The sequence below is a fragment of the Anopheles merus genome, chromosome 2L, assembly GCF_017562075.2.
Source record: "Anopheles merus strain MAF chromosome 2L, AmerM5.1, whole genome shotgun sequence".
Classification (NCBI taxonomy): Eukaryota; Metazoa; Arthropoda; class Insecta; order Diptera; family Culicidae; genus Anopheles; species Anopheles merus.
The window spans coordinates 45,739,098-45,759,967 of record NC_054083.1 but is presented as its reverse complement, the minus strand read 5'-3'; the positions used below and the strand labels follow the sequence as shown (position 1 = coordinate 45,759,967).

Here is a 20,870-nt window from a genome sequence, read left to right as displayed (position 1 = left end):
GACCTATCCAAAATGAATGCCATTCATTATTTTGGATTTTTGCCACCGACCATAACGCTGATTGGAAACGATTCGAGCGCTGAGTGGCAGCACATTACACACCATAAAACCCTTCCCAAAAATAACCGAAATCTAATCAACCCACCCCCTCACACACACGCACACGCTTGATAATAGTTCTTTCGCACTAAAAGACTGTACACTATCAAAACGCTACCGCTGGGCGGTTGCTGTGGTTAATTACAGTGTTGCCAATTAGTAGTAGATTTTCGAGCTGGGTGAAGTGGCAACGAATGAAACGAGTGCTGCTGCAGAAGTGTCAAATTACGGAGACGTTTCGAATCCACTTCAACAAATTTTAGCAAATCCATGCACACAAATTCCCTCACCCAATCACCGCGGTGTGTGTGTGTGTGTTGGTACGGGCAGTACGGGCGTTTGCTGTCAGGTGTCAGCAAGCGCCGGTGGCAACCGAACGCAATCATGAGCTTTCGAGAGGGCTGATCTAATAGTTGAGGTATCTATTAATTACCGGAATAATTAGACACATAATTATTAACTAGCATTATCGTGTGCCACCTAGCATCATCATCATCATCATCATCATAATCAGTGTCGCGAATCGGACCGCCGCGTCTCCTGTCCTGCCTTGACACTGGCCAACAAATGTCAGCAAATGTACAAAGTGTATGAAACAATCAGGCAAATTAATATGCCAACCGGCGTCTCACCGTCATCCGAGCTAGAGCCGACTGGCAGGTCACAGTGTTCGAAGTGACACGCCAGCACGCCAGCACGCCACTTAACAGATTGATCGAATTGAATTCCACACCGGCAGGTGACGCGTCCCTGGAGGGAGTCAGTCCCTGTGTCTGAGGTGGCTGGGGAGGAGGATGGAGACGAGCAATTATACACGCTGGCACCGGTAGCAAGCCCGCAATTGCAAAACTGCACTTTAATGCATCCCGGAAGTGTGCTTGCGTGGTGTAGGCAGCGGTGAGTGTGCGCGTGAGTCATAAGTGCATTAAGCTAGACAAAGCTGATGGGGTAAGTTCTTAACTACTGCAAGCTTTTCGAGAGAGGACGCAAAGAGGGCAAAAAGAAGAACAGAAAATATGAAGAAAAAACCCACCCTGTTCCGTGCAAAAAACGCCTCTCAGCTTTGTCTCTGTGTCTTATTCTGTGTACCAAAAAAAAGGCGTCCATAGTGAACCGACCGGCTCATCTTCCCCCGAACGCAAGGAAGCCAGCTCGAAAGAGCTCAAAGAAGATGGTTAAAAGTTTGCCCCTTTCCTTGGTGCACTGTGGGTGCACTCCTTGAAGAACCCACTTGCGCGCTTGTGCGCGCTCAAGTACCCCGGCAAGCTCGTTCAGTTTTCGCTACTCAAGTAGCAGGCAGTGAATCGAGGGTTGGTTGGCGGCTGGCTGGTTGATGCGTGGAAGGTGCCAGCCAGCACGCCAAGCCCCGACCCAGGTTAACAATGGGCGGGCCCGGCTTGAAGCATCGCATCGGAAGCGTTCGGCATTCATCGCAAACGTTCCCATCTCGAGCATTACTTGCCGCGTGGCAGTAAATGGATGAAAATCCATTGACCGAGGTGTTTGCCGAGGTTGTAAAGCAAAGCGAACGCAGCGAGTTGTTGCTGCACGGTTCGGGCGGGAAAACTTTGCTACCATCTCGCAACCCGTGCGCTCCCATTTTGCAACAGCGCCAAACCGTATTGCGCTTAAAACAACGTCCGGAAGATACCACTTTCCTGGGCGGTGTTTCGTTTCGGTTGGCACACAACTTCCACCCCTAGTGCCTTCTTTTCTGAACAGAACCTGGGCGTGTGCTACGGTCCGGGTGCGAGGTTCGTGTTTGGGTAATTGCTTCAAATTACACGGTTTCGTTTTTCTTTGCCCGTGTACATCTTCAACGTGCCCTTCAAAAAGGATAAAGTTGTTTCTTCAGGCTCTTACTTCTCCCGGGACCCTCATCCATGGTGGTCATCATCACTAGCCATAGTGCTTCATCATAACCAGGCACTCCACATTTTCGTCATTTCACCTTAAAGCACGCCAAGAGAAGGCGACTCACTTTGAAAGAGGTTTTAAGAGAGAGAGAGAGAGAGAGAGAGAGAGAGAAAGAGAGTGAGTGAGAGAGAGAGAGAGAGAGAGAGAGAGAGAGAGAGAGAGAGAGAGATAGGGCGTTTACTTAGCCGTCAATTTCCACCCATCGAACGCTTTCATATCGAAGCTGTTTGCGTTTGCAATAACTTCAGGGGAGGATTTTCTCTTTCTCTCTCTCTCTCTCTCTCTCTCTCTCTCTCTTTCTCTCGTAATGTTTGCACCCTCTTTGAAACAAAGAGCACGAACAAACAAAAGCTAAAGCGACAGGAACTACCCAGTAAGCTAACGCTAAGTGCAGCGGAAATCTGGTGTCCGGATGGGTTAAAATGATTCGAGGGTTGGTAATCCTTGGGGCACCATTATCCTTTCCGTGCTTGCTTGTGTACCGAAGGAATTGGTCTTCATCACTGGCCAGTGGAAGTGTTTAAAAGTTTTGAGTTTTAAAAGTAGTTAATGGAAGAGTGAACAGGAATAAAAAAGGAAATCTTTCAGACGGTCATCTTGAGGACGTTAAACAGTTTACGAACTGTTTTTAAAGCTTGGAACTGCTGTCTAAACATGAAACGAATGACTCGATAAGTACTGAAGATGAAAATGAAGCATCTACAATGTAAATATTATACAATTGAATAGTTAATTCTATGGAGAGAGCGAGAGAGACATATTTTGCAATCGAAACGTCTCACATCCGGAACCACACGGCCCAACCACTGCATCTTCCACATCAATCAGAGTGGGATCTTGACTTGAATTGCATATTCTACATCACACAGATTGTAGCGGATAAGACACAATCTACAATCAACAGCACACTCCGCAACCACAACCGGGCCAGCCGATCGATGCTAGCGGTTGGCTGGTCCATTTCCGACCCAGTGCGGCACAGACAAATCTATCCTTCCCTCCATCCGGTAAGTGGTTACACGCTGGAGGAGGCCTCTTAATGTCTGTGGCTGCTCATGCGTGTGGCTTCAATTTACTGGAAACAGTATTTTATTCATCTCAACAAAGAGCGAACATGTCCACCCGATGCTTAGTCCAGCAACCGGACCGGTACGTACGCTTGGAAGTAGTGCGTACAAGTGCGAGCATCATCACCGCCCGGACGATGATAAAAGCTTATACGGCCTTTTTTTTTTATTTGCACGACAATGCGTGTGCTGCAACTGGCAACTGGAATGGAGAAAATCAATACCAGCGCAAAGGAAAAGGGGTTTGCGTGGCAAAAGCCGGGCGCTCGGTTCGGTTCAATAAATCGAGATCTCTATCGTGTACTACACACATCGGCACAGAGGGATGATGCTTTTCTCACGACGACTCGACAAAAGGAACATGCTCGTTTCGCTCCGAGCGGTGTAATCTTTCTATTTACTTTGCCGTAGTGGTGAACGATACCATATGGTGGTTGAGTTTGATTTGTTATTTGACATGGAAATGTCGACCACAGTGACAGTGGCAGACAACGATGTACCACCACAGCAGCAGATGATTTTCATCGCTTCGTTCTTGGACCTTCCCCCAGGGTCCTGATAGACATCGTTGTTTAGGAACATCAATATTCGCTTTTCTGTATTTTTGTTGCTTTCTCTTTAACGCCAAAAACCGAAATTGCTGGCGCTGGTGTCAAAAGAATTTGTTCGATTTTGATTTACGCGCAGCACCTGTCAATAGAGTCTGTCGAACACTGTGTGCACAACATGGCAAGACAAAATGGTGATAATGATCGGCTCATATTTTATTTGACGAGACGAAGACCAGACCAGCTAACGACAGGAAAGAACTGGCAGGTTTGGTACGGGAAAGCATAGCTAATGCTGATTTGCTCATTCATAACCTCAACCATCGGTTCACCTCCATTAGGTTCACCCTTCGAACCCTCCATTTAGTCGATAGGATGGCAGAACTCAGACTAACACCGGCCGCAGGCAGGCACCGTTCCGCAAGGGGCATATTGTTTCTGGTTGAGGAATTTTTATGTGCGTGTGGTTCTGGGAAAAAGTTAGCATCGCATCGTCGAACAAGCACCGGAGGGCATTAGGATATTGGCTAGCCGGTGAAGTGGCGCGTGACAGGCCACAGCATCCTTCGACCAGCAACGACCAGCCGTACGTACGTACGTTCCCTAGGTGCTTGGTGGTGGGTTGCTATGATGATGCTCATAATTCTAGAGGTCAAGAAAGTTCCAGTGAACTAATGCTACCGGGTGTAAGTGTGTCCTGACGGCGATAAGGGCTTGGACCGAGGAAGGGCTTGGCTGCGTGGGAAATACCACGCTCAGAGATGTTAGAAGTCACTGCACGATCATTCGATTAGTGACGATTTATTGCTCAAGAGAAGGGAAAAGTCAGCAACAACGTTGCGAGCTAGCTTGACCCGTTACTGGTCCCCATGCAGCCCGGGGAGTGAAGAGGAGACATAAGTTAATAGTGGTATAGAGAGAGCGAGAGTTCAATGCAACCAATAAGGGTGGGAAGTTATCAGCATTGAAACAGTTGCACAATATGAATGGGACCGTTACCTTGGCGCTCGTTCTCGAGGATATCTGTAATTGGGTGCTTGTGAAGAAGATTCTCGGAGTAAATGTTGCGATGTTCATTGTGTTGTTAACGTCGTGTTTATGATGTAATTATTCAGCATGGAATTAGTACTAAATAAGCTTCTGTTGGAATGAAACTCTATGCTCAACAATGTTCAAAGATGCAGAACAGCTGGAAAAATTGTTTAGTAATTGGTCTCTTGCAGTATCATCACTGTTGTAGGAATGTTAATCACTAGAGAAAACGACAACTGTTTTAATCAATGTTAGAACGTCTGATTCGTGTAATCTGTACAACGTTTGTTTGCTTATGACATAATATTGTTCTAAAGCCTCTCGTCTCGTCTTCTCATCTGAAACTCAGTCGAACAAATCCCAAGAAAGTGTGGGACGTTTTTTCCCCAGTTTTTTTTACCTTCAACAATCCACTGGTATCATTTTGAACTGATTGACATTGGTCCACTGAGATAACAAGTTGAAATCACCCTCTTATGGTAGGAGATCAATTTTTGGCATCAATTTTCGCCCTACAAGTTTGTCAAAAATATACTCCAGAGCAGAATTGAATTAACCTCTTCCCAAAATGAGCTGACAACTGAGTGTTTACCTTTCGCACGTTGAAGAGTTTCACCGGTAAGCCTCCTGCTCCATAGGGACCAGCCCCGTTATCCTTTCATCCACAACACATTTTACGGTGCCTTTTGTGCAGTTGTTTGTTTACGGTTCATCCTGTCCTTTTTCCTCTGTCTAATCAGCTATCGTTTGCTTGTGTGCTTGTGAAAGGATTAACACAAAATGAAAGGTGTTGTGGTACACACAATAGCACCGGGCAGCAAACTGCATCGTGTGCTTTGTGCGTACGTTGCGCTTGTACGCTTGCACGGAGGCGTTATTTACACTGCACCCGGCGGTGCGCTTATCTGCTCGCCTACCTCAGCGGGTGAGCAAAAGGATTTATCACCAGACTTGCTGTTCGTGTTCGTGCACCATTTGGTATCGTTTCGTTTTCTTTTTTCCTCAAAAAAAAAAAAAGACCAAAACCAGTGAAGTAGAAAACCAACGGAGCAAACGGAACAAACGCTATCTCGTCCCCACAACGAATGGAAGGGTGTTGAAGAAATTATAAACGATTTCATAAATAACACCTCGCCTTTCGCCCACGGGACGACGGCCAGTGGCACCAACAACCCTCTCCGGGGGCGGGAAGGGAAAAGTTTGCACAAAACAGCATCATTTTTCTTCTCCCGTTTTAGCTGGAAGTTTCCATTTGTTTGTGTTGTTTTTTTTTGTTGTTGTTTTTGTTGTTGGTTTACACCCGGCTCGGGGTTGCGTCGCCGGGGATGATAAGAAGGACAACTTCTTCTTCGATTGCATTTGCTTCGGTTTGCATTTGACACGGGGACGCGGGCAGGACACAAATGGAGCGATAAAAATGGTTCAAGCTGAGCCTTTGCTGTCAGCCAAGGAGCAGTTTTTGCTGTTGCTGTTGGTAAAGTTGCTTCGTTTAACTGTCTTTCTTGCGGGGCCGTTGAAACGTTAAAAACTGTCAAGCCCGCGAGGATTTGCAACCTGACGTGCTAAGCCGTGGGGAAGAAGCAGCTGGAGTGACAAATAGGCGCATTTTCCTGTTTTGTCTCTCTCTCTCTCTCTCTCTCTCTCTCTTTCTCTCTCTCTCACTCTCTTTTTCTTTCTGTAAGACTTGCGGCTATGGGTGCAAGAAAGGGCAAAGAAATAAGCAATAAGTTTCCTCTATTAAGCCGTCTTAAAGCTGCCACATTCCGTAGATTATCCAACGAAACCCATCCAGCCTATCCGGTTTTGGGGTTAACCAAAGAATAGAGCATCCCATTCCTGCACACGAACGTCCCTTTTCAAGTCTTAAAGGTTGCCGCTGCTTCCTCCCTGCCCAAATTCCGCCCATCGAGGAGGTTGAGGTAAAAATTAAACGAAACAAGCTGGAACAAGACAGGGCAAGCGAAACTGTTCAAAGTCATTAATCATTTTCAATTGTGGATTTCCGCCTTGGTGCCTTGGTGCCGGATGTTTCGACCGCTGTTCCTCCCTGTGCGATAGACCCTCCAGGTGTGCCCCCCCCCCCCTGCGCACGAAACGGTTGAAGAATAATCGGATCGGTAATTGGAACCTTTTGCGTTGTGCTCTTAATTAGATTCCTTCCGAGCGCGTAAGCGTGAAAATTAACTTTTCCCCTCCACATGTCTGTGCTTTTTGTCTTTAATTCGAAAAAGTAATAATAAACCTTACTACAGTTCAAAGGTTTTGTGTAATAGTTTTATAAAAATCTTAGAAAATCTTGCTTAGAATTGTCAGTTGAATATTGCGTTGTGAAGGCTGTTCGACGTTCGTTATTAATTTGTCTTATTTGTCTTTACAACCCGTTACCCTTTTGTATTAATTACCATTAGCAAAAAGGCAAGCCTTTTTAAGCATCCCAACAAACCAGACCCGTAAAATGTTCCTGCTTCAATTTGGTATCGCAACACATTCGACCAACCGGAAAGCCCGACGACTCTCCTTATTGGTAGAAAACGGTCACAACCACCTTCCAGCCACCAGCCAACTGCTGACACGGAACCGTCGCCGGCATCGTACACAAGGGCATCAAGACAGCAAGAATGCACTTAGGCGGAAATCCTCCGCCGAGACATAAAAGATAATCATCTCAACGCCATCGCGGGAAGGAAAATGCGTCGGTCAGAAGACGAAGCGGAAGAAAGAATGGAAACAGCTCACAGGGTAATGGGAGGCGGCGAATGGGTCCACTCGGTCGGTAACACTTCGTCCCTTTGGCAGAGGAGTTCCCTGAAGGAGCGGAATCTCGTTTAAGGATTCCATCCACCTACTTATCCTTTTTAGCTGGCGATGAAGCAGAACGAGCGGATCTGTGTGTGTGTGTGTGTTCTTCGGTTATGCGTGTTGGCACACACACACACAGCTTCGATGCTTCTCGATCGCGGACAAAACCGTTTTGAGTTTTCAACAGCCAGTGTATGGGTGTGTGTGTGTTTGGCTGTGTGACTTAATGGAGAGACTGAAGGAGCGTGCACGAGCGTGTCCTTAGGCAATAGCCTCCACCCAGAGCGGATTTGACAACCGCCACGATGACGATGCTCCAACAGCAGCAGCACTGCTCCGCCGACAACGACGGCACCACACCGTACCGTACACACATAATGAAGAAAATTAAAAAAAGTCATAATCCTTTCCGACTGTCTTTCGACGCCGTTCGGCAGCACCGAACGGGGCGAGTGACAGCCTCGTTTCGAGGTGCGGGAGTGAAAAGTGGATTTTCATTCATTTCATCTCACCTCAAAAAAAACGGGTAGAATGGGAAAAGGGCGCTTGGGGATTATTCTTGTTCGCGTTCGGATGCAGCAGTAGCAGTAGAAGCAGCAGCAGCATCCTGCAGCAAAGACTTTCTTGCGCACTGACACTGTCAGCGGTGGAGTCCTTTTGAGGGATTTGGTGTTGGCTGTTTGCCTGGTGATGAAAGTCCCCACACAACCACGGCCGGGTGGGAAGCAAAGAAAAGTGAAAATGCATTTTCCCACTGACTTGCTCGGGACGATCCGAAAGCAAGGGAAGTGTCACGTCCACTTGGTCAGATTGTTGGTCTGGGTTTGGATGGTCGCTTAGCTTATTGGATTGGTGGATTGGAAGAAAACGATGAATTTTGCTGCGTCTGTGTGTCGGAAGACATCTCCCTTGTCGGTGCTATTGAGTTGCCAAGGGATAAAATGCACAACAGAGGCAGAAGAGACAACAAAACAAAAAAAAAACAGCAGTGGACACCAAGAAAGGATAGTGAAATAATTGTAGGTGGCAAGTGAACGTGACAAGTCGTCCATCGCATTCATTCGGTGCTCTTGCTCGTGCAGCAACCTTTGGTAATCCTGCTAGAACAGCGGCAGTAGCAGCAGCAGCAGCAGCCGGAGAACCTTCAAGCGAACGCAAGTACTCTGGGTTTGGATGTGGAATAATTAAAGCGTGCTGCTTGTCTATACTGCGACTGCAAAGCTGTCCGCCGGCCGCACGAGGCGGACGGGCCAAACCGAGTACTTAATTGGAATGTACCTTTTAAACATTATTATCTTGTATCAGATGTTTCGACATGTACGCTGGGTCTTTTGCACAAGATTGGTGCGGAGTGGCCAGGAAGGATGGTCACGGTAACTCCGTGTGGCATACATAACTCATAGCCGAAACATCTTATCGGAAAGGTAGGTTTGTGTCAGTGAATATCCCACTCCACTGAAATATCAATGAAACTCTTAAAATTTATCATGAAAAGCTCTTCCTTACCGAAATATACAAAAACAAAAATAGGAAAATAGAAAACGGTGAATCCGGCCCGCTCGTGCTGGTGCACCAATATTTAGACAGCAAACTGGTCGTCGGCGCCACCAACAGCTTATCTGGTCAAAAGTTGGCCAAAAACTTTGGGTTTTTGTGGGGTTTTTTTCTGCTTCCTTCTCTGTCGAGCCTCGCCCGGAGGACGAGGGAGGGTATAGAATTCGCTTGCTCAGAATGACACTGCAGGGGAGCCGGTTGGCGTCATTTTTTCCACTCTATTCTGGCTACATTTGTTCCGCTACTACGGGGGAGCTCAATCGTGAGTTTGTGCGCATCGTGGAGAAGCTCCCGCCCGACGAACGATGGCGAAAGAGCAGCGCAACGAAACGCAACGCAAACTGACAAATGGTGCAAACTGGAAGTTGGAAATGAGGATCACAACGTAGAGATATTCCTATCAGAATCAACACACAGGCACACACACACACACACACACACACACACACACACAGATACAAAAAAACACACTCATTTCAAGCGTCTTATTAAAGGCAGCCCAGCTTGGAGCTTGGTGGGCGCCGAAGGACACTGTGCGGATGAAATATAATGAAAGTTTGCCGAGAAGATATAACATTAATTAAAACGTCATCTTCAAACGAGTGGGTGGGAAAGGTGGGGCGAGATTGGGAGGGGATGGGAAAGAGTGGTCAGAGGGGAAGAATGCTGCTATTAAATCTCGTTAATGGCCGATCCGGCGGGAGTCGTACGGCGACAGTAAAGAGCAATGCAAACTGGTCAGAGATATCGAAAATATCTGCAATATAACGTTAGTTGAGTGTGAGGCGAGAAAGAGACATAGAGAATAGATGAAAAAGAAGCATTAGCGTAATGAAGGGATGTACTCGTTCGTTGAGTGTTTGTGTGGCTGTGGGTGTGTGTGTCTTTATTGTTCTTGAGAGCAGCTAATTACATTTATTAGCATTATGAGTAGCGGTTGCAAACAGATCTTAACTGTTTGATGTTGGTGCCATCTATTGGCAATAAATTGTACTATTAAAATATCGATAAGAACTCAAGTGAAAAATTGATCAAAATTCTGTGAAATAAAGTAATATTAAGACCATAAAAATATACCTCCAGTACAATACAATTCTCAATCGATTGGTTAATTATGCACAAAACAAGCTCATTAAATAATAGCTTCCTTTTGTGTTGCGCATTAACTAGCACGCTTTCCCGTTCGAATGAGCGCACCGAAAATACGCATTCTCTAACATTGCTTCTTCCCTTTGTTCTTCTTTCGATCAAGCCCGGTTCCGGCGATGCCTTCCGGGCATGCCACCGTTCGATTTGATTGAGCATCGAGTGCTCTGTTTACAGTTGTTGCTACCGGTAGCTAAGCAGATTCATAAATTAGTCCCAACCCGGCTTCCGAACGCTCCCTATCCGTTACGTTTTGATGAGAGCCCATAGGCCCCCATTGCCATCGCTTTTCGCCGGGCTGGAAGGAAGAGACGGTATCATCCGGGTTTGTAATTTACAAAGTTACAATATTTGCGCACTGCCAGCTGCTCGCGCTCGGCAAACGCCGAACATAAACATATTTATTTTTCACATCAATATATCCACTCCGGATACCTTTTTGGGGGGCTTGTTTCGTTCACCACACTGGGCCGCCCTATGGCTGCCAGCTGTCCGTAAAGTTGTCCACCGTTTGGGGCCGGGCGGGGGAGGGTTTATAGGCTGCGGCGCTTTGGTAGGTTTTCGTCGATTTGGGAGACTAGAGCTACCGCTCGCTTGCGTAAGTAACACATCCTTGTGCCCTGATTTTGCTGTTCATACAAGCGTACCAAAGCATCCCGGACAGTGTTTGGCAAGTGTTTCGCCCATCGCAAATCGACCAGTAAGAGCGAGAGAGCATGATTAAGAGCCAACATGAAGGTCTATCCTACTTCAAGGCTCTTGTTTGTGCGTGAAGAGCAAGCCCGGGTGCAGGCGAGCGAGTGAAGATGTGTAGTGAAATTTAGTTTTCCAATTCACCCCTCCCATTCCTAAATGTGTTTATTGCCAACGCAAACATTGTGGCTGCGGTTTGTGGGTTTTGTTGGGTGGATGATGTTAATAAATTGCTTAAAATTCGGTCGGTGTGTGCACCGATTCCGACGCAATGCTAACGGACGGTGTGCGGTGCTATTAGTGAAATTAGAAGCGCTCCGAAGGGCCCGCGCTTTCCGGGAAAGGGCTAGGGGCTGGCAGCTCCCAAGCTGGTTCGGTTGATTGGGTGCCGGGGTTGCGAGTTCCCAGCTCACCGTTTCAGATCGGTTTCGTTTTCCATCCAGAAGCGTTCAAATGAAAGGTTGGCCTATTTTGTTGGCGAGAAATGCCAACGAACCAAGCTCCTCTTCCTTAGCGTAAACGTGGCCGTGAGAAGAGGTTGTTTGTGGAATGAGGAAACTAATTCATGGTACCGTCACAGGGTGGGTAGGTCCATGTTTTAGATGTTTGTTGATAAAATATTCCAAGACAAACTGAGATGAATCTTGTTTTTCGTCAAGCGTACATTGACTGGATTGCTAAGAATGTTTGCGGTTACCTCAATCAACGTGCCAACCATTGAGCATCCGGACTGATTGACAACGGTGTCGGCAGCAACGTTACACTCACCTGCGGAAGAAGCGAGAAAAGTGATAAAAAATTAAATCAATGCTTGCCACAAGGTAAGCTTCGCTTTTGCGACAACTATTTGCACTGATAGATGATGCACTATCATCTCTGGCAAACGACCCCGAAGCAATCAAAACCCCGACCGAATGAAAACATCAACGAGCTCAAACGAAATCAGTACGCTTGAGCAGTCAAAGGGCCTGCCCTTGCGTACGAACCGTTGTTATCGATGCAGACAGCTACGAGGAGAAGAAGCCTGTGTACGGCATGCTATTGTGGCAATCATTAGTAACGATTTGCCGTGACAGTTGTGCTGCAGTTGTTCTGCAGTGCGGCGAATGGTTTTCCTCTGCAAAAGGTTGCGTTTCTTTGTGTGATTTCTCTTAAAATCAGTTATTTTTGTATTGATAAAGAATGATGAATTTATTGAAATAAAGCATTGAGAATGATAAGTATAATAACTTAAAACCGGGTGAAAAATATGTTAATAACGGCACGGCTTATTTCCCATGGAGACGCATGGTAGCTTGTAGATTTTATGGAATTATAATGGAAGAGATTATTGCAGTAAAATACAATGCTTCATAAACAACTTGATTTAGAATGATAATAACTGAATAAAACTGTACTGAACTGTGCACTTAATTTAAGGGGTTTCCTAATTTATACGACAATTCTAAACAAAATAATATCATTGGATGGATAGTGCCCAAAACAATGCCCAGTGCAAGTAGCTTCGTCTAAGCAAATAAACAGTGCGCATCAATTTAAAACATTTTAAAATTAAACGTTGCTATTTGTATCGTTCCCGTGTTCATTGCTCAACAAACCGAACCATTCGCAACCCAGAAGCCATTCGTAGACAGTGGAACTACATTACTGTTCAGCATTCCCCCCCCCCCTCCACTAACCAAATGTGACCTCAAGTCACCAAGGGTCCTATTTACGGCTCTTACTACTGCCAATTCGCCCAAACGAAAGAAAATGAATGCAATTCATTTCCGGCCGGTTGGTCAGAAGCGAACGCTATCGGTCCACCTTCCATGCTCCCAACACCCAACGTTGAAAGTGGAATCGTTTCGCGCGTTTACGATACCCGGTTCTGCCAGAGCATGGATGCAAGATAAAAAAAAATCCACAAAAAACACACACAAAACAATACCAACAACCACCAGCCAGCAAACCGGAAGCGTGCCGTCTAGACCAAGCGGGCCACACAGATTCGTTGCATACACAAATCGCGCCCCGCGCGCTGCAAGAAAAATCGTTCATCGTTTAGTGCAAGAAGGGGTTTTCCCATCCCTTCTACCCACCCATCTACCGACGATAAAATGGGGGAAAGACTTTTGTGTGTGTTTTTTTGGTTTCTTCTTTCACTTCCCAACCGCCGGACGGTCCAAGCACATCCCGCAACCATCCGGGGTGGGCGAAGATGGCGAAGCAATATGTTTTCCTAATTTATTGGCCACCAAAAAGCGAGTTATGGCCGGCGTCGGTGGCGTCGGTGTTTAGTAAGGCCCAGGTACCAGGGCCAGTTTTTCATGCCCCGTGGGTTACCGGGGGTTTTGTTTTTTTGTTGTCGCTGCCGTTGTTTACCCTGCAACATGTTCTGCCCAAGACACCGACTGCAAGCAAAGGGGTTAACGTCAGCGTTTTGTTTGGCCGATGCCCATTTTGTTGTTGCCGCTGGTGTGGCAAAGCGTCAAGCGTAAGGAGAGGAACATGCTAGCTGGGAAGAAGGAAGTGGTTCGAAATTTATCGAAGCTGTGAGTCGAAAATGCAGTCGAATTGCGTCGCCTATACACGAGCGGAATTGGAATCGCGCAGCAGTGGAGGCAGCTAAAAATATGTCCACCAAGTGATCAATGGCAATGGGGGGGAGGGGGGAGGGAGAGGGCGATTCGATTCGAAAGTCCACCATCAACAATAAACAGTGCAACGATAGAACACACACAACCATACAAAAACCAGGCACAAAAATGAACACGTAACAAAAGCTAACCTAACAAACCACGCGATCGGAGAATCTCGTCCATCCACGGCCGGTGTAGCATCGCCACACGCCACAAATCTTCATTATTTCGGCAAATTTAATAATGTCGCTCCGTTGAAGTAATTGCACTTTTCCCGAATGCAGCTGTTAGGCGGGGACGGGGTCGTGGTCGAGGCCGTCCGATCCACCGGCGGTTAAACGTTCGGTTGATGTAAACATAGCCTCATAAATCTCTAACACTGGAGCGCGCGCTCTCTCTCTCTCTCTCTCTCTCTCTCTCTCTCTCTCTCTCTCTCTCGGTCTATATTTCAAACCGTTGTGTTTGGCCGGATTGAGTGTACGCCTTTTTTGATGGCGCACCACCACCACCGGCTGGGCTAAGGTGCTTGAGGTGATTTTTTTCTGGTTTCCTATTGAAAAGAGGACAAGTGGATAGTGCGGAAGAGAGAGAGAGAAAGAACCACACCTCGATTTGCACGCGAGATTGATTTACTGGCAGTGGAATGTAATAAAGTGAGGTGAAAATTTGCTACCGTCCCCGTACTGGCAGTCGAACTGGACGAGACTGCTGTCGCCATCGATCACGTGGAGCATGGCCGGAGTTAACTATCAATTGACGTTTGAGTAAAGATAAATCTTGGAATTTCAGGGACTTTTTTTCCTCCCCCCCCCCCCCCAGCAGCAGTGTGTCCATTGATTGCAAGTGAAAAGAGCTGGCTGAACAGGTTCCAGCACTGATCGTAAACCGTCACCCACTTTGACGTACATTGTTTGTGCTGCTATCGAACCACCCAGACGTGCGGTTTGCTCAGTCCATCTACTGTGTCAGCAAACTAGCGAAGTTTTGGAGCTTGCACGCTTGACACTCCACTCCAGAAGTTGACCTGAACTGAAACGGACAAATTTGGTTTACTTTATTGAAATCAAAACCACAGCCACACATCCAGAATGGTTGCTGATGAGAGGTTGATGTTATGTTACCGTCGAGTGTCTTACAACCGGCACCGATAGTATACGACTGTTGGAATTACTTCCCGAGAAGTGTGTCCATTACTTGGGGTCGCCTTGAAAACCATGACGAATAGCCACACACAACAGTTGTGCAGGGTCTTAAACTCGTCCTTGCACCAAGCAAACCGGATCGTAGAATTGAAGTATGCGAATGAGGAAGTTCTTTTCCCAGTATTTACAGTGCGTTCGACAGTGGTACGGTTTGTTTTGCTATGATAGTGGCATCGTTTTCTCCATTTGCTCAAAGATCCAATGTACTAAGCGCTACAGAGACGTACAAAACAAAAAAAACAACCTCCTTCACTCGCCTCAGTATGTAACCTTCGTTCAGCAGTAAGTCCTCGATGTGCACACAAGCAATCGGACTTGAAAACAAATACAACCGACATCACTCTTCATCTTCGACCACAGAAGCCCGACCCGACCGCCACGGCGTTTTTCTCCCCCTGCTTTGCAACATCCCTCTCAGGCCGTGCACTCAGCTACCAGACCGAGACAAGCCAATAAAAATATTATTCCCGACTAATACTTTTAGTACTTGTCGGTGCTCGTTATGCTCGTGTCTGCGTGTAGTCTTACCGAGTCGAGGCAAAAAAAACAACTCTCTGGTTCAACGTTTAGGATGAATGTCGAAGCATTGTGCTCTTTCGTGCTGCTTTCAGTTCCACACAACATACTCGGTACACATCATGCGTTATGGACCAGTTTTTGTTTGTTTTCAAAACTGCCCTGATCTACTTAGCGGCAACTGTAGCGCAAGAAACATTGCGGTAGAAAATATTATAAATGTTTTCATATTTTTGCTGCCACGCTAATATGCTTGGGCGCTTCTCGTACGTTCAGCGTAACGTTACTATGACAGAGAGTGAGCGTGTGTATGTGTGGTGATATTGTATTGAGCTTCTTAACCACCCAGACAGCAAAGCACTGCGCAAAGCTTTTGCCCCGAAACCCCGAAACAAAAATCTTCCCCTGAGCAGTGTGATGCGGTTTAAAAAGTTTTCCCTTTTAGAGCAGCGATTCAGGATGACGCGACAGAGTGTGTGGGGAAGCATCGTCAGCCTTCCGGACGGACACGATTGACAGCAGTAACAATGCGTCAATTTTATTGTGTCGGTCCACCATTGCTTTTCCCGTGCCGCTCGGGTATAACGCTATAATCCCCGGGAGTTTTTCCTTGTTCACCTTCACTGAGGAAGATGATACTTTTGCCGCGCTGTCTTACTCTGCTTGCGCCCCGTGTTGGACGTCAAAACAGAAAAAAAGCAAGCAAAAGCAGGCAGATAAGAAGCGTAAGAAATCAATTTGAATGGAAATGTCGCTGCATAATCCACAGCTCAGCGACTCAACGAACGGCGCGCCTCGGAAGGTGGAATGAAAGTAGTTCCCTTTCGGTTAGTAGTTCCTTTAGAGCGGCTCACTGTGCAGACTACGCTACGAGAGAAAAAATGGAGAAAAGGAACACAGAGAGCAAAAAAAAAGCAACTCCCAACGCTAGACAAAGAAATGTTTGCCAATTTCTTTATTATTTTCCGCACACTTATTATATCCCACTCTCTTGCTCTCTCACACACTGTCTCTCACCTCCTGGTGGCTGTACTGCAGTGCTGACACGAGTGGAAAGCTTCGAACAAAAGCTGCACACTATAGATTGACAATCGCCACCGTGGCAGTCCCCTTCGGTCCCGTACCAGAAGGAGGAACTTTTGCAGAATGACAATTTTCTTCGTCACTATCATTTATGAGCGACATTCGTCACCGGCAGCGGCTCATTCGCAATCGACAGTTCACCATCTAGATAGTGCTTGCCGCCGCCGCCACCGCCACCACACAACCGTCCGAGGGACCGAGAAAGGTCTGAAGAAGCTGTTTCATTTTCTTGCTGAATTGACGACCTCGTCCACCGGCATCGCCAGCAGTTGGCAAACCACGCAGGGCGAACGTGGTGAGGCAAGAACCTTTCTGCAATTGGCGAAAGCGAATCATCTGCCGGCGTGTACAGGTTCGATAGTTTTCGCACACCGCCGGTTGTGTGCGGCAGGGGGTTGAGCCATAAAATAGAGCGTGGCGTCGTACGGACACGTACAGTAACTTTGTTGCAGCAGTGTTCGGTAGCCGTTGTACGGTAAACTACGTTAGGTGCAACGTGGCGAACATCTGTCAACTAGTTCAAAGGAAGAAACACTTTCATTTCACCTCAACGGAGCAGCTTCAGCAGGGCTGAAAAGACCGTAAGACTTTCAATTATTCGCACCGTAGTAAAGTGGAATCGTTTTGCACGCGGCAGTCGAGTTGAGCTGAGGTTTGCTACGCACTTAGCATGTGTCTAAGCACTCTCGAGAGCGATCGGCATCGGTATCATCGAGCTTGAAGAAGTCATTAACGAGGGAAGCAATGTTGAAGCAAATAAACATCCAATGGTTGATCAAGCGTAGAGTGTGCTGGCTTAGCGAGCAATGCTCTAGAGAAGAAATTCTCCAGAAAACTCTCAATGGCCTCCTGAATGATTTACCAATGTTCCAGTGCCTGTAGCTTACAATTCTACCGCTTTGTTTTAATCAAAATCCAGTCTTCGAGGAATTGCGTCAAAAAGCTTGAATACATCATCAAGCATTTCACTTTCCATTCCAATGAGATTGCCTTTTTTTAAGACATTTAGACCTCAGCTGAAGCCTACGCGGGGAAGCCGTTCGATCGATTGACGTCGGCGATGGTTTTGATGTGTCGCGTCTGGAAGCAGCAATGGGATGAGATTATCACAAATCTAAACTGCAACAAGCGAAAAACCAGCTTCTGCCCGATCGGGAAAAAATAGAGGCTCCCCGGGCACCATTCGAAAAGACATTCGCGACGAAGCGTGAAAGCGTGTATCAGAAATGAAATTGATATCGCATCCAGCACCACTCAAGGATTCGTGCTTTTCTTGTTTGGTTGTTGCTGCCGTCGTCTTTCAACTCTGTGCAAATGTTGCCATCTTTCAAGCGAACGGTTGTTATAGCGGAATCGGATACCACAGTATCATGGTACAATGCTGGGTCGATGAGGCGGGAAACGGAAACCTTTTCGAAATCAATTTACGATGAAAAGATTGGTCCAAAGATTGGAACCGTCGCGTTTTTTGTGCAGACAACTGCTTTCGTGGGAAGGGCTGAGCTTTTACAGCGGCAAAAGGGTTACTTCACAAGCTTGAAAGCCCTGCTATTGGTGTTGGGGCGACTTTGTTCCGGTGTGTAACCAGCCTGATCAGCCGGCGAACCTGATCGCGTGGTCGTTTTGTGCGCCGCGCACTGATTGAAGCATCCGGGTTAATAAAAGAAACCGTAGAGTGATGGTTTTTGGGACGCAACGAAACGAATAGAAGCACGTGAAACAGTAATTCTTGAAGATGTTTCGGAAATGGATCGTCTGAACAGGAGTTGAGAAAAAAGTATTTTAGACAAAACAGCAAAGAAGCAGGTCTAAAAGAGCACCGAAATGAGGATTTTAGATATGGTCATTTAATCAATCAGATAAGATCAACTTTAACTTGCTTTAAATATTGATGGTGTGGTGTAATGTTTGATTGTTGGTCTTTGTAAAAGACAAACAAGTCATGTTTCGTGTAGGTGACTTGTGGCTTCAGCATGGTCATTTTTTTATCTTGAAAGCTGTAGAGTAAACATATTCTATTCATCCTCCTTTACCAAGAACAGATGCTTCTCTTTGAAGTTTTACAATTACCTTCATAAAAAAAACGTTGCAACATGTTTACATAGCATTCACTACAAACTCTACTCTAACACGTTCGACTACACTGCACCGCCTGCCTAATGGGTGCTGTTTTCTTAGTCATCCACTTAGTTGCTATGTTTTGATGACTTCCGGCCACTCTGTGGTCAGTTGTTATAACGCATAATTGCTCGCCGCGCCACTCATCAGTCCAACCATCGCTCACCGCAAGCTTCATTTAACGTTTAGTCACCGTTAATGAGCCACATCGCTAAATGGACAACTGTCACTGTGCCTCGGTGCTCGATCTCGGTGCCGTGCATGCCACCAGTATAGTGTTCCACTTTTTTTGTTGATGTTAACTTCTCACTTCCGGCACGAGAGATTGGAGTAGAAGTTGACGAACCGTAAATTGCTACTTTCTTGTCGGGACGGGAGGATGCAGTACATACAAAAAGCCACTTCCACGATGTGTGGCATCACGTATCACGGAAGGAATGCTGTGGGAGGTTGCGGCTGTAGAAGGCATGGAAGAAGACACGGCAAACGCAACCGCGGGGAAGCCACCAGGGATCGTTAGTTACGCTTGCGGCACGGGTGTGTTACATGGGACTTAATAGTGGAAACATGCACTACCGCAGCAGCTTGCGGTTTTTCGGGTTTCCCGGACGCTGAACAGCCGCTTGGACCGGTCAGAACGTACTGGCACTGTGCTACAATGCAACGCTCTATGCAACTATGCGCATGGCTCAAAGAACAATCGAGTATCCGACCGAACCGCAGCGAGAGCTACACGCTGATGCGGTGCATCTGCATCACGGTTCGAGAGAGGGGAAAACGGCCCCGACTCCGGCTTTTTCGGGTAGGCAAATAATATTATTATGTCCAAACTCATAAACCATAATTTGCACCGCGTATCGCTTTTATGGGTGCGGTATTCTATCGACCGTGTAGTGGGGACTCCAGAGTCGCGACCAGAGTCCATCGGTCCACCTTATGCAAGAAGTGCCCTTACGCTTCGCTTGTACGGAGGGATGGCGAGCCAATACGGCAAAGTTGCAAGTCTGTTGACACACACACACACTCAAACTCCCTCGGACGACACTCGCGCTGCGAGGCAAACCGGGGACCAGTTGTCGCAGTGTGGCACAGCAGTGTGCTATGTGTGTTGACGTTCGTACCAAAGTATCGTACAGCCCTAACCACACTGCCCATTATGTTCTCCATTTTACAGCCCAAACAGAAGGTGCGCTTCATTGACCGTTTCCGGATGGGACACACAAACTCCCCGTCCCCCGGGGGGAAGAGTTTTTGTGACCGTATCGATTGAGCTGTTTTCCAGCGGCGTCTTCTTACAAGCCGGCTTGTTTGGCAGTTTATATTAGATATTATGAACGAGATGTCACCTTTTCTACGACCTTTTCAAGATTCTGCTGCTGAATTGTGCCATGAACTAAGCACCGAATTTGTTGCCAAACGCACACACTAATAGCCCCTGCCCAGGGTAGGTCCACCCGCGTGGAACGTCATCCTTGGGAGAGGATAATTTATGTGCTGCCGCTGCAAGAAGTTGGCCAAAAGTTCGACAAGCTTGCAGTTGGCGCTGCAGTCAACATGGGGCCCGTTTGCCGTGCTCTAGTGATACCACTTTCGGCAAGCACGGTGCATGGGAAACAGTGTCAGCTCCTGTCCACGGCACAAAATGTTTGAGCTAAAATTAAAACTGTCAACTGGGACGATGAAAACTCATCAGATTGGAACGCTAGTGGTGTGGAAGTGTTCCATTAGCGAGTTCCCTTCACACAAGGCGGGAGGGGGAAAAAGTTCCCGCAAATTAAAGATTGTCATCAGCTCGGGATGAGGGAATTCAGTACGGCTGTTTCGTGGATATAATAAAACGAAATGAACACACAATAATAAAGCGTTGCAAGCGTTGGTTGTTTTTTTTTCTGTTCATCTGTCGCGTTGCATCGCGCTCGGCTTTGGCCCTTCTTTATCACTTCATTTATTGTGATCTGTTCATGATTATGATTATTTGTGCTATTAGCATAACGTACTGCAAATTGTGGCCATCATTGCAACCATCTGTTGTATGTTTTCCTTTTGTTAATTAAATGCAAAAGTATAAAAGTGCACGCAGGACCCACACATCGTCACAATCCCAAAAAAAGAAGCTTGAAACAAATTATGTTCATCACGCGTTGCTTATTACGAAGCCAATTACGCTTGAAAATAGCGTACGTTTGAGCTAACAAGGCACTATTTGAAGTTGCATCGATGTGCAAATTATTATAAACACACATCCTTCCACTTCAACTCGAGTCGATGTATGCCGCACAGCGGCACTACAAGTGCTGTACTTTTAATTCCACAATTCTGCAGTGAAATAAGTTAACGATTTTACACATTTTTACACATCAAGTTACTATGTTAAGATTGGGTTTTACTGCTTCACACACCCATGTGGTACCTCAAACGAGTAGCACATACAGTGTGTATTAAACCACGACTGGATTTTGAGTGGTTTCGTTCGAC

The 20,870-nt window shown here is 46.7% G+C and overlaps 1 long non-coding RNA gene across 1 annotated transcript in view; it reads right to left on the bottom strand.

The window, feature by feature from the left end:
• LOC121594436 overlaps positions 1-20,870 on the bottom strand; it is a 130,991-nt gene that overhangs the window by 67,326 nt on the left and 42,795 nt on the right. The gene's annotated exons all lie outside the window — the stretch shown is intronic.